We start from the raw sequence: 8,010 nt of genomic DNA on the forward strand, positions 1-8,010 counted from the left end.
TCCCTCCCTTCCTTCCTTTCCCTCCCTCCCTTCCTACCTTATCATTTTGGTCATGCAGTCACGTATATAATACAGTAATAATGTCTGTTTCATTCTATTGTCCTTCCTATCCTCCACATCCCCCTGCCCTGACCTCCCTTCACTTTCTCTACCTAATCTAAGGTAACCCTAGTCTTCTCTAGTGTCTCCCCCCACCCACCCACGAATTAGTATCTGCATATTAGAGGAAACATTCGCCTTTGGTTTTGGGGATATTTGCAGCTTTCTTATTTTCATTTGTTTTAAATGGAAACTTATAAGTAAGGCGAAAATATTCCACCTAGGGTCATCTCAATATTTTAGTAATGTTGTTTAGTAACTTTTTTTTTTTTGAGTGTATGTTGTGGTACCAAATACTATTTTCATGCATTATCATTCAGTCATAATAAAAAGAAATGTGTATTACATTCTTAGAAGTAAGATGGTACCCAGAGAGATTAACTTCCCAAGTTCACATATTTGGTTACTGGTGAAGCTGAAATTGAAACTGATGGTAGGTCCTGTGCTTGGGATCCTTAGTAATTATGATTACTTCAATAGTAGAGTGTATTGTAGAGAAGACCTGGAATAAAATTAAACTGGATTCTGAGCCTGCATTACACATAAGGTGGTCTGAATAATTGTTGAACTCTTCAACCTTTTCTTTAAAGAGACATTGGCTGAAGCAACACTCATTTTATTTGTTTTATTCATTTACCACTTATTAAGCACCTGATACTATGTTGGATATTAGGAATTTAAAAGCAAGTAAGACTCAGTTCCATTTCTTTAAGACTCACAACCTAGTATAGAGACCTTAGATGTCAAAAACAATATGAGGCAAAAATGGGAATTTATACTCCGTGTAGATATGAAATGTCAAAATACATACTACTGTCACGTTAACTAAAACGAACAGATAAAAAATAGCGTGAGGTAGAAGTTGCATAGGGCAGTCTGGGAACATAGGTCAGAAAAGACTGGAAGAGAAGGTAAGGTAAATGAATATAAACTAGGAGTTAACTGAACGTGAGACTGCATAGGAGACAGGAAATAAGTCCCAGAGATATTAGAATAAGATCCCAATTGGTGGGCTTTATAGGAAATGAAAACCTTTCCTGGAATTTCAAGTATGGAACTAGCTCAGCTATCCCTGAGGTTAAACATCTTTAAGAAGTGTTTTTGTTGTTGTTGTTGTTTGTTTTTCTGTAAGTGTGGAGCTAGGGATAGAGAATAAGGACAAATAGCCATGGAACTCAGTGGTAACAGGACACATCTTAACTGGGTTGCTGTAGGAACTGATCCTTAATCATCTCAGTGTGGCCTGTAGAGGAGACTAATTTTCTTAGTGGTATCCCTAAATTATCCAGAAATATCCAGATTTAAATTTTCATCATTGGAGGAGAGGGACCCAAGAGAATCATTTTGGAAGAAGTACAAGAAAGACACTAGCTACATGACAGAGTCTGTGTTTGGGAGCTTAGATGTTGGAAATGGCTGGGTCCAAGGACATGTTTTTCTTTATATGTCCCCTATAGAAGCACTGCCTGGCGATTGTGGAAGCAACCAGTTTTGGCTTACAAGTTGGAATTCCAGAGGTGCTTCCAGAAAATCTTATTTACTAATATGAGCCTTCAGTAAAATCTTTGGGCAAAGGGTTGGAAAAAGCTGTTTGACAAGTTGGGGGCATTGCTGACTCCAGAAAATATGCAGCGAAGACTTTCTATACCTGAAGGAATGTTGCAGAAAGAACAGAAAAAGTGCACAAGCAGGAGATGGGAAGAAGTGTTGCTAATGGACAAATGACTAACCTTCTCACTGTGGCCCAGAAACAGGAAACATATTTCCTTTTTTTTTTTTCTTTTTTTCTTTCTCACTTTCCAGGTGGATGACCTCAAATTCTATCATTTATGTTGCAATTGGTGCGAAAAAAGTGAAAAAAGGAGTGAGAACCATGAGGTGTCTGAAACTAGGTAGAAAAAAGCCTGGGTTGTGAAAGTTGAAACATTTATTATAATTCTATTCAGACAATTGAAAATAATGTTGCTTTTATACTTTTAAAGATAATTTAGTAAGTTTTGCTGCCAGGGTATCATCAGTGTTTTATTATGAGGGAAGGTAAAAATGTATGCAATTCCTGAGTGAAGAAACTCAGGAATTATTTAAAATGCCCAGAGCCATGGGTTTTCTAACCCCAAAATATCCACATGATGTGTCTTATGAATTCTCAGTTTTTATGAGAAAAAGATGTGAAATCAAAACACACACTTATGGGTTCACCAGATGGATTCTATCACGATTTTAATTCTGTACTTTTAAGGACAACATTAACAGGATTTCTTGCCTTTGATAATACCACCAACATAAAAGAAATACATTTGTATTTTGTTTGTATGAAAATTCAAAGGCAATAATTCGGGTTTTAAAATCTATAATTTTAAATTAGAAGTAAGGGATTCCTTTGAAGAACACTGGACTGATCAAACCATTTAATTTTATTAGGATTTTTAAGCTTTGAAACTGACATGCATATGAAATAAACAGTGCCAATATTCATGGTATAGTGAAAAATAGTTAATATTTGGTTTTATTTATCCTATTAGCAGTTTTTAAATGCATACTACTAGTTTTTTTATTTTTACTTATTTTTTCCCAAAATTGTTTAATTCTTCAGTGGTCATTTAAGATGAAAATAGGGATTAAAATTAGTTGTTTTTGTATGAAAAGTGTGTGATTTACAAGTTTAAATTATTCCCCCCTTTTTTTAAACAGATGGAATTAAGTTTGTCTTCCATAAATCTCAATTTTCAGCTTCTTGACTATGTTAACTGTAACTGTCAGTGTTGCACTGATCAATCAGCATGTGGAAACACATTGTTCTACTCTGCCAATTAAACATTTCTTTGAAAGTGAACTACATTAATGAGGAATTTATTAAAAATTTAGGGGCTGGGATTGTGGCTCAGCGGTAGAGTGCTTGCCTAGCACCGGTGGGACCCAGGTTCAATCCTCAGCACCACATAAAAATAAAGGCATTGTGTTGAGTCCATCTACACCTAAGAAATAAATATTTTTTAAAAAATTTATTCTGTTTCTTTAGATTTTACAGTTGCATATGTAAAACTGGTTTGTTTAATAAACATGTGTCCAAAAAATAAAGATAATGATGACATTTTACATTTTGATTAAAAAAAAAAAAAAAGAATAAGCAGCAAGCAAATGAGGAAAACACACAAAGATAGGTCATTATTAAGGGAGGAGCGTTTCATTTAAGAAGGTATTGTCAGCAGTGTCAACTATTGCAGAGATATTAGATGAGATTAAACATGAAAGACTTGGATAATGTTCACATGATATGAACTATGTTCCAAACACTGTTATAAGCGCTCTATTAAATCTTTAATTATCAAGCAGTTTATGAGATTTAATAAAATAGCCCCATTTTACAGTAAAGGAAAATGAGGTTCAGGGAGGTTTAGTGATTTAAGCAAGAACCATACAGCTGATAAGAGGCCTAGTGGGGACTTAAATCCAGATGGTCTGGCCTGAGTCTGTGCTTGTTACCACTGTTCTTGCCTCTCTGAAGAGTGGAATTTAGTAAGCAAGAGGTTGCTTTTGTCTTTAGTAGTGGCAGCTTCCATGGGGTACAGGGGGAAAGGGGGACCCAAGCAATATCTTCTGCTGAAGTGCGAACTCTTGACTATGAATGAGAATAGAGAGCCCTTAACTGCCATAGGACTCAGGACCCACACAGGGACAGGGCCTAGGGCTTGCGGCGGGGCGGGGGATGTGAGTATGTTACAAACAGGAAAACATCAGTAGAGAAGAATGAAAACTCAGGAAAGGGGCATTTGATAAAGAGAAGCCCACGGGGCAGAGTCTGGAATCTGCAGTAGGGGAAAGGAGTCAGCCTTAAATGGAAAGATAATCTTTATTGCTTTGGTCATTGTAACCCTATTTGTGAAATTTGGAGGGAGGAGCCCCAAATGGCCACATGTACCATATTCATCAAGCTCCCAGTCTGTTCTCATTTACCAGAACCTGGTTCAGAGGAGTTACATTTTTACAAAAAAATATCCTGTCTGATTTGATGTAAAGTTAATAACATTTCAAAAATGAATCACCATTCAAGGTTCAACTAGAATTTTGCTTTTCACCTGATTTTCTGGGGTATCAGATTTTCCCACTCAGGTATAATAAGAATGAGCAAGTTGGTGTAAAGTTAATTTAGAGAGCTCGTCTTTAAACCGTGCTATTTGCATCTACCATATAATCTAGCTGAGCACTGGAAACAAAAACTTGATTCTTACCTTTTAAAATCATAATTGAAAATGAAATAAAAATATGCTTAGTTTAGAGGTAGCAAGTCGATGGGTAAAAATACTAGTCTTGTAATCATGGAGGTCAACACCCACCAGTAGTGACTTTCCTTTTTATTCAACAAAATCTTAAGCTCAGGTTCCTTTTCTATTCATTATCCACTGTCAACCAGGTTGAACTCTGATTTTCTATCCTTGTGCCTGGTTTAATTCACTAGACTATATACCAGACAAGTAAGCACTTTGGGGAAATTGGGTTATTCTGCTGGGCAGTGGTGCAGGGCAGTGGGCATCAGAGAAGACTACAGAAAAAGGACAGAATGGAGAAGGCAAAACTTCCTTTTAGAAATCTGGACGAAAGCAAGTGGAGATTTGGCCATATCTGAAGGCTCTATTCAAAAGTCCAGGAGGCTAGAAGTCCAAGGTCAAAGTGTCAGCAGGTTTGCTTTCTCTTAAGGTCTATCTCCTTAGCCTGCCAATGGCCACCTTCTTGGGTCTGCACAAGACCTTTTCTCTGTGAGGCCACATGTCTGGTATGTCAAAAGAGCTCAAGTGGAAGGAACTCAAGTTTGGAGGGGAGAAATAGTAGAAGGATATTCCTGAATATATCTTATCCTACCTCATTAATGGCCCCACTCCTTCCTCACGAAACATCTCTCTCTCCCAAGGAGAACTCAAGGAACTAAATCAAGCTTCTGTCTTGGTTTTCAACCTCATGGCCAGCCTCTTGCTGGACATGTCTGCCTATACTGGGTATAAGATTTCTTTGACGGGTGACATTTAGCAGCATCTGGACATCTGTTTTGAAAGTGATCTTTGGGATTCCCTTGGTGCAAAGGGTAAACAGGACCCTGTGACAGCTATAGAGAATAATTACTCTATGATACAGGCCAGATCTCTTGTCAGGTAGTTGTTTCTGATCCAAGCCTGTGAGGTAGTAGAAGGAATACAGAAATATAGGCCTCTGTGTAGGCTTCAGCGGAAAAATCCTTGTTGTTTTAACCACTCTGCCAGGTTGTTATGGCAGCCCTAGTAAAGTTGTATGAGCTGAAGAGTTCTCTACATTATCAAAATGAAATATTTAGGAGGATGTATTTTGCTATAAGAACCAGGAACTGAAACTTTGCTTATCCTGTCACTTCCTAAGGTGAAGGGATGGCTCCATTCCCTCTGGACCCTCAAACTTCACATAGACCTGAGATAGGCCATATCCTCAATAAATTATGAGTAGAATGGATGATGGAATGAGAAGGAAGAGAGACATTCAAGAGAGATTGTAGAAGTATTCTCAGGCTTTCTGGTGTTAGGACCCTTGTACTTGTAAAAATTATTTTGATTATCAAAACAAGAAATACAGCTGGGCATGGAAGCACATACCTGTAATCCCAGTGGCTGGGGAGGCTGAGGTGGGAAGATCACAAGTTCAAAGCCAGCCTCAGCAAAAGCGAGGTGCTAAGCAACTCAGTGAAACCCTGTCTGAATAAAATACAAAATAGGGCTGGGGGTGGCTGGGGTGTGGCTCAAGGGGTAGCGGGCATGCACGAGGCACTGGGTTCCATCCTCAGCACCACATAAAAATAAATAAAGATATTGTGTTCACCTAAAACAAAAAAATAAATATTAAAAAAACAGGATTATGTTCTTTAAATATATATATATTTAAAGGGGGATGTGGCTGAGTGCCCCTGAGTTCAATTCTGGGTACCAAAAAACAAAACAAAACAAACAACCAGAAGAAATACAAATGGCCAACAAATATATGAAAAAATATTCAACACCTAGCAATTAGGGAAATGTAAATCAAAACTACTACATTGAAATTTCATCTCACTTCAGTCAGGATGACAGTTATCAAGAACACAACAGGATTTGGGGGATCAGATACTCTCATATATTATTGGTGGGACTATAGACTAGTACATCCACTCCAGAAAGCAGTATGGAGATTCCTCAAAAAACTAGGAATAGAATCACCATATGATCCAGTTATACCTCTCCTCAGAATAGATCCAAAAGCTCTACAATCAGCATACTGTAGGGAGGCATCCATATCAATGTTTTCAGCAGCACAATTTACAATAGCCCAGCTTCGGAACCCACCTAGGTGCTCTTCAACAAATGAATGAATAAGTAAAATGTGGTATGTATGCACAATGGAGTGTTACTCAGCCATAAAGAATGAAATAATGGCATTTGCTAGTAAATGAATGGAACTGGAGAATATTATGCTAAGTGAAATAAGACCCCCAAAAGTCAGTTTTGGAAGCTAGTCCAAAATAAAGGCTCGGGGTGGGGGAGGTCCACAAAAGGTGTGGAGGGGGTGAAATTCCATTAAAATAAGAGAAAGATTGGTAGACTAGATAAAGAGGATTCAGGGGGAGGGGGAAGGGATAGGAAGAACAGTGGAATGAATTTGACCTAAATTTCCTATGTGCATATATGAATATACCATAGTGAAGTTTGCCATTATGTATATTCACAAGGCATTAATTAAGAAAAAAATTATAATAGCAGAAAATAGAGAAAAGAGAATGGGGTTGGAGGAGGGGAGGAAAGTCATTCTGATTGTGTATTCAACAACCTTTGATCAGGGAACTATAAGTAATATTCTTTTGACACATTAAAAATATTATTGTGAACCCAAAGGTCTTTGTAGATGATCTCTATCAATACTTACTATGTTAAAAATAAAAACTGAAACTTTTTAAATGTTTGTTAGTTTTGTTTGAAATAATAATGATCAACCTATATTGTATTTTTGAAGCAAACATAAAAAGAACAACTTTTAACTCTTTAATGACTAGTTTATTGGAAGACAGCTATATTTTTCTGTTTCCACATTTAAATTTTTGAGATATGTTTTTATGAATAGGAAAAAAGTGGCATTGCACAGTTCTGTGGTCAGATAAAAATCACATTTTAATTATATACAATTCACATTGTGTGATTTAAACACATTTTAAATCATATTTTCCAGGTAATTGTGGACATTCTTTGAATTTTTGATTTGACAGGTGGTCATTTCTTTAGGGTTGGGTTAATGACATAGAGTCTAAAGTGATATATCACTAACTTTGATGTGTGATTTTGTGATATATTGGTAATATTGATTCACTGAGGTATTTAGCTCTTCCAAGTGTCAAAACACTTCAGTATATAATATCAAACAAGTATAAAAGAACATTCATTAATACAGTCTCATCAGGAAAAATGATTGGATGTTAAAAGCTTAAAGTTATCTAAATGAAGAATTTCACTTGAATGCTATTTTTTTAATTCTACATCATGTACAACCAGAAGGATGAGAAATTATACTCCAACTATGTAAGATGTATCAACGTGCATTCTACTGTCATGTGTAACTGATTAGAATAAATAAAGGAAAGAAAAAATACTGCCAGTTATTTTCCCTGAAGTGACAGTCTCTCTTCCCCTCCCCTCCAGACAATGCCAATAACCAAAGTTTGCATCTATTATAGTTTTGACTGTTATTTGTTCTTTCAAATATAGATGGTGTGCAATGAAACAAAAACAGCTCAGAGGATTCACAGCTCAGAAGCCACCAAGACAAGTGTCTTATTTAGGTACCTAGAAGAGGTGCTTTATCATCTTTCCACTGAATACTGGAAAGATGAGTGCTTCAAGGTGGAGACTTAATAAAAGGAACATGTTC

The sequence above is a fragment of the Marmota marmota genome, unplaced genomic scaffold (genome assembly GCF_001458135.2).
Source record: "Marmota marmota marmota unplaced genomic scaffold, marMar, whole genome shotgun sequence".
NCBI classification, from domain to species: Eukaryota; Metazoa; Chordata; class Mammalia; order Rodentia; family Sciuridae; genus Marmota; species Marmota marmota.